At 43.7% G+C, this 6,849-nt stretch overlaps 1 non-coding gene across 1 annotated transcript; it reads right to left on the bottom strand.

Moving 5' to 3' along the window:
* Window positions 1–6,347: 6,347 nt before the first annotated feature.
* On the bottom strand, window positions 6,348–6,487 carry LOC115030176. Its single transcript, XR_003835797.1, has one exon. It is a non-coding gene; the product is annotated as a small nucleolar RNA SNORA48 (small nucleolar RNA).
* Window positions 6,488–6,849: the final 362 nt, after the last annotated feature.

Genomic DNA, 6,849 nt, shown 5'->3' with positions numbered 1-6,849 from the left:
AAGAGAAACTAGGAAAATTGAAATGAAAAAAGAAAATACAACAAGCCAAACTTATGGGACACAGTAAAATGAGAAATGCAGTAGTAAGACAAAAATTTCTCCTTCCTTCCCTCCTTGTCCCTCTACATCTCCATCTTCCTCTCCCCTACGTTCCCCTCCCCCTCTTCCAACCCCTCCCTCCCTCCCTCCCTCCCTCCCAGAACATGTAGTCCTCCTTTCTCAAGCTCCCAAGTATCTGCCACAGTGACGGACACAATTTAGGTCTTGGAGTGTAACTCTGTGGTAGATTATTTACTTAGCATATATCAGCCCCCAGGTTGAGCCCCAGCAACACACACACACACACACACACACACACACACACACACACACACACACTTATTAGAAAAACAATAGTAAAAAAGATCAATGATACTGAAGAAGTACAGCACCAATAGACATACTAACATGGAAGGGGGAATCTCCAGGGGTCTCCTCAACCCTAACGGAAAGAACCACATTTGATGAGAGTGGGAGAAATAGTCTTCCCCAAGGATGAGCCTCTCCCAGTTGTTCAATAGCAACTGGTCATTGCTGAGACCATATACATACAAGTGACATCATACAGACTGAGGAAGTTGTGGTTATATGTTTTTGCATATATATGTTTATGTATACACACTCACACACATCTGCACACAGATCACAAAGAAAAGAGGCCATGAATTTGAGAGGGAGTCAAAGACTTGGGAGGAATTAGAGAGAAGAAAGGGAAGGGAAGAAATGATGTAATTATATTTTAATTTAAAAAATAAATAACTTTCATGCCAACCTTCAATTTCTTTAACTGGTGAAATTTCTCAAAAGGTTTGGAATAAAATGTATCTCTTTATAACGAAGGTCACATACAACAAGCCCACAGCTGTCATAGTCAGTGAAAACTGAAAGCTTTCTCTAAACTCTAAAACATGCACCCTCGTGACTTCTAGTCAACATAGTACTGGCAGTTATAATAGGCAGAATAATTAGGTAGCCAAACAAAAGAAATTACATTCAAATTGGGAAGGAAGAAGTAAAATCATTCCTGTTCATACATGACATGATCTTAATATAGAAAACATCAAAAAAAAAAAAAGAAAAAAAAACCAACTCACTCAAACCAAAACAAAATACTAGAACTGATAACAAATGGATTTTCAGAAGAAAGTGTCAACACCCAGGAGTCATTTTTATTTCTGTAGATTAATAATGAGCTATCAAAAAAGTTAATAAGGAAAATCTTATTTAAAGTACCATCAAATATATCAAAGCATTTGGAAATAAACAAGGAGTCAAAATACTGCCCCCACTGAAAACTGCACTAAACTGATGAGGGAAGTTGGAAAAAACCCAAGTGGAAAGATACTCCATGCTCAAGAATGGGATGACTTACTGTTGTTAGATTATTCATACTAACCAAAGCCATCAATGCAGGCCTGAAGGGACTGCTTCACATTAAAAAATAACTTGCTTTACAGTTATAAGGGTCAGAATTTAGTTCCTAACACCCAACTAACAATCCAGCATCCCGAACAAATACCTGTAAACCATAGAGCTAAGGAGGACTGAGACAGGAGGACCGCTGAGCTGGCTGATTTTCAGCCTGTCCTAGAAGACATGAACTCCAGCTTCAGGGAGATACCTTACCTCAGAGCTGACAGACATTGAGAGAGGATGCCTACCACCCACTTCTGATCTCTGCATATGCAAACAGGAATGTGTGTCCACACATGTGCATAATCCACAATAAACAAACAAATAAGGAAAGAAAGAAATCTTTTAAAAAAGCAATCTACAGATTCATTTATATCCCAATCAAGATCTAGGTGGGGGACTGGAGAGATGCCTTAGTGATTAAGAGCACTGAATGCTCTTTCAGAGGACTCAGGTTCAATTCCCAGAACCCACATGGTTGCTCATAACTGTATGTAAGTCCAAAATAAGACACTCTCACCAAGACATAGATATAGGCAAACACCAATGTACACAGAATAAAAATAAAAAAACAGTTAAAATATATAGGTGGAATATTTTACAAATATTTCTGAAAAACAGAGTATGAGAGATGGCTCAGCCATTAAAAGCTACATATACAACCAAAATATAGATATTTCCAAAAACTACCCTAAACTTCATATGGCACTACCACAAATGACCAAAATAAAATTGAACAGAGAGAAAATGTTTTAAACTTGCATCACTCAATAGCAACTTCACCAAATATCCTGTATTTTAAAATGGATATATGATTTGAACAATTATTTCTCCCCACAAGACAAACAAAACTTTTTACTTATACTGAGTATCTTTGCATGTTCTTTAGTGATAAATCCTTGGCTATAATATATATGTTGTATGAAATATAATGATACATATGTAAGAAATCCCATAATAAAAACTATCATTTTGCTGACTAATAACTTGACGTTCAACTCATGGTACCTACTAGGTGGGCCACAGGATGAAGAAAGCGGATGTACCTTTGCCATATGGAGCTAGGAATGAAGACAGCTGCAGCAACTGATATTCATTCTTAACCCTATCAGTAGCCTAGGATGGGGAAAGACATTCCCTCACTAGATGACAAACTTCTCCCAGGCTGTGACGATGCTGTATCTCCCTCTAAGATAAAGCCTATTCCCTCTAATGAGATTTTCAAGACCACAGCCCAATACTAATATGGCTGAGAGTTGTTCCCTCCAGAATTCAGGCTGAAACTTCATCCTCAATGCAGAAATACTAAGAGTATTAAGGGCCCTATCCGCATGAACGGGACTGGCATTTATATTAAAAGGGGCAGAATTCAAATAAGGGAGGAATGTTCTTTTGCCTCTCTGCCCTTTCTGCTACTTGAAGACACGGGTCTGGAGGATGAAGCAAGCAGGTGGTTTCCGGGAATTATAGATCAGTTCTCACCAGGCACTGATCCTGAGGACACATTGACCTTGACCTTCCAAATCTTCAGAACTGTGAGAAATGAATTTCTATTACTTGTGAGTTATTCACCCTGGGGTATTTTGTTACAGTAGCACAGACACTTGCTGAGTCTTTCTCTCCAATAAATTTTATTATTTGTATTCTTATTATTCAATTTAATGAGATACTATACAATCCATGATATGAATGTGTTCAGAAATTTTTTAAAAATTATTTTTCCTTTTTATTAAAAATAGATTTTTTTCTCACATAACATGTCTTGATTGTGGTTTCCCCTCCCTCTATGCTTCTTCCTCCCCTTCCCTCCCCCCACCCGTCCCCTCCCCCCACCCTCCCCTCCCCTCCTGATCCACTCCCTTTGTGTTTCCATTAGAAAACAAACAGGCTCCTAAGGGATCATAAAAATAAAATAAAATAAATAAGACAAAACAAAAACTAACACCTCAGAATGGGACAAAACAAAATAGAAGGGCAAGAGTCCAAGAAAAGGTACAAGACACAGAAATACACTCATCTGCACACTCAGGAATCCCATAAAAACACTAAAGTGGAAGCCATAATATATACACACAGAGGATGTGGTGCAGATCTGCACCATCTGTGTTCATGCTGCCCCAGTGAGTTCATGTGTGCTTTGATTAAGTTCTTTTCTCGGTGTCCTCCATTCCCTCTGCCTCTTCCACTCTTTCTGCCTCCTCTTCTGCTGGATTCCCTGGGCTCTGAGAGGGGGGATTTGAATGAGACAAATCCCCAGTCAGGGCTGTGTGTTCCAAGATTTCTCACTTCCTACATAATGTATGGTTGTGGGTCTCTGCATTTGTTCCCATCTGCTGAAGGAGGGCGCCTCTCTGATGATGGCTGAGCAAGGCACTGATCTCTGCAGGATGATATTAGGAGTCATTTTATTGGTATTTTGTTTTGTTTTCAAAGAACAGTCGTATTTGAGTTTACTCTAGGTCTATGGGCTAGTCTCAGGTTCCTGGTCACCCAAAGAGTGTCAGCCATGAATTCTGTGTTGGTTTGATAGGAATGGCCCCCATAGAGTCATGTGTTTAAATGCCTGGCCATAGAGAGTGGTACTATTGGGAGGTGTGGCCTCTTGAAGTAGGTGTGGCCTTGTTGGAGGAAGTATGTCACTGAAGGCAGGCTTTGAGGTCGTATATGCTCAAGCTATTTCCAGTGTATCTCCTTCTGCTGCCTGTGGACCAAGATGTAGAACTCTCAGCTCCTCTAGCACCATGTCTGCCTGCACTCTGCCATGCTTCCCGCCATGATGATAACGGAATAAGCTTCTGAGTCCTATGAAAATGTAAGCTAGCCCCAATTGCATACATGTTCATATATATACACCCATGTACACACAGGCAAAATCATCTAGACACTACACATTCATATACATATACACAATGCAAAAATAATTACTTAAAACGGAGAAATATTAGAAAAATTTTTGGTTGTGATGAAAGGCACAGACCTATTATTCTGGTGAATTGTATCACAAAATGTGAGTTTTCTTCAAGGTTCCAACTATTGTAAATGTTCCCATTCTTTTCTTACATAACACCTCCAAACGGGGCAGCCAGCTCACCAAGGCCAGAGTTGCCATCACAGCAGGTATGAGGGTGTTCTGTGCAGCACATTATTTTGCTAGAGACGTAGCTCAGCTCTGTTCTTTATTTGGACTTTTTACTGATTCTTTGTGAGTTTCACATCACACACCACAGTTCCACTCATCTCTCTGTCCCCTCATATCTGCCTTACAACCTCCCCCACAAAATAAAACACACATATCTGCCTTACAACCTCCCCCACAAAATAAAACACACACACACAAACAAACAACAAAAACAAAAACAAAGCATAGAAAATGTCTCATCGAGGAAGCTGTAGTATGACGCTGTAGTATGACACAGTAGAGTCCTCTGTCTACACATCTTCACTTGCAAATGTTCATTGCATTGGTCTGGTTCGAGATCTCTGGCTTCTATGATAACATCAATATTAGATCCCCACAGGACTCCTTCCAGTTAACCTGTTGTTACCCTGTGTCGTGGAGATTCTGCAGCTTTGGAACAGCAGGATTGGCCCTTTTGTGTATCACAACTGCTTGCAGATGATATAGATTTGGGGGTGATTCTACTCAAAGCCCTGGATCTGGGTCTGGGTGTAACTGAGCTGGTGATCAGCCTACTGGCTTTTCCTCATCTGCACCACCAGGGTGAGCTCTCCTGCAGCTTGTGAGGGACTGGGTCAGCCCTCCAAGTTCTCACACTCTTAGGGTGGCTCCACTGTGTTGCTCAGGCCAAGTGCAGGACTCACTCTCCTGAGTACAAGGCCAGTGAGAGAGCAATGCTAGCTCTCCTGCTCCCATGCCCCCAAGGGCCAGCTACCCCTGGCTACTGCAGGTGCTTAGAGGGTGCCTCACCCTGGCACTTGAACCAGATGAATGGCGTGGGGGGGCAGCTCTCCTGGTCTCTCACCTAGGGAACTGGTTCACCTGCACCCCTGCCAGTAGGATCAGCTCTGCTATGCTGTCCAGGCAAGGTGCAGGGCCTGCTTCCGGAGTGCTGCAGCTGGTGATAGACTGCACTAGCTCTCAAATGATGACCCTGTGGGCAGCTTTCCCAACTGATGGAGGTGGCAAAGGGCAGGGGGTGGGGCATCACCTCTGTGCCCCTACCACCCCATGGCAGACTAGTGGCAGGGTCAGCCCTTCCACATTCACACCCTCAGGACCAGCTCACCCACAACACAGCCACCAGGGCCAGCTCCACTGTACTGCCTGGATGAGGTGCAGGACCTGATCTCCAAAGCGCTGTCACTGGGGAGAGACAGGCCAGAGCTCTAGAGAGGCACATCCAGTGAGGGGTGGAGCCAGTTCTGCACAGCTCCTGGACATCCCCGTGGGTCCTGGTGACTGCCCCAACCAGGGACATCTCTGTGTTCTCTAGTAGTACTATGAGCCATGGTCATCCACACGAAGTCCAGCCTCTGAGTAGCCACAGACTCAGACAGGGCCCTCAGTGGTAGCTCAGGCTGGGACCTCACCATGGCCCCAGGCAGCAGAGCTGGCCACTCAGAACAGGCTATTCCTCTCCACCCTTGAGTCTCCAGTTTCATCTCTCTTCACAATGCTCAACTCTCTTTCCCCCATCTGACCACCACATACTTACACATTGTGGTGGCTCCCACTGCAGGGTGGCTGTGCAGCTGGTAGGCCCTTGGGGGTCATCCTCCACTCATGCTACACAGCCTGATGGCAAGCAGATGTCTATGGCCCACTCGTGCTGTGCGTTTGAGAGCAGGTCTGTGGGGGTCATGGCAGTCTGCAGGTCTCTGGCTCCCTTCTACCATGTTGTACTACCTAGATTTAATTTGATTTGATTTGATTTTTATGAGTCCCAGGCATAAAACAGCTTTGACCACTGAGCCAGGCATCAAGTTAAGATGAACATATAACTGCCATCTGCTTTGCCCAGGACTGATATAAGAACACCACCAACTAGGCGTCTCTTTGCCCATTGCTGGGGGGTGAGCAGTTCTGTTCCTTAGCCAAGAGTTGGGACTGAAGCCTTAGTCACCTTTATTAAGGAAGGTCTTAGGAAGATCTGGGGCAAGGGATGTGATATCTCTCTGCACTTGACCAGTGATCCCTGGGTATCACAGATCTTTGCACTATCTGTCATTTTTAAGTGGGAGCTGAATATTCCCTAGTGCAGTCTACCAATGGGCCTCTCTTTGCACTGATGGCCGACTAGGCCATCTTCTGATACATATGCAGCTAGAGACACGAGCTCCGGGGGTACTGGTTAGTTCATATTGTTGTTCCACCTATAGGGTTGCAGATCCCTTTAGCTCCTTGGGTACTTTCTCTAGCTCCTCCAGTGGGGGCCC

The sequence above is a fragment of the Mus caroli genome, chromosome X, assembly GCF_900094665.2.
Source record: "Mus caroli chromosome X, CAROLI_EIJ_v1.1, whole genome shotgun sequence".
Taxonomy (NCBI): Eukaryota; Metazoa; Chordata; class Mammalia; order Rodentia; family Muridae; genus Mus; species Mus caroli.
Note: the sequence above shows the minus strand (reverse complement) of the source record. Positions and strands in the feature narration are given on the sequence as shown.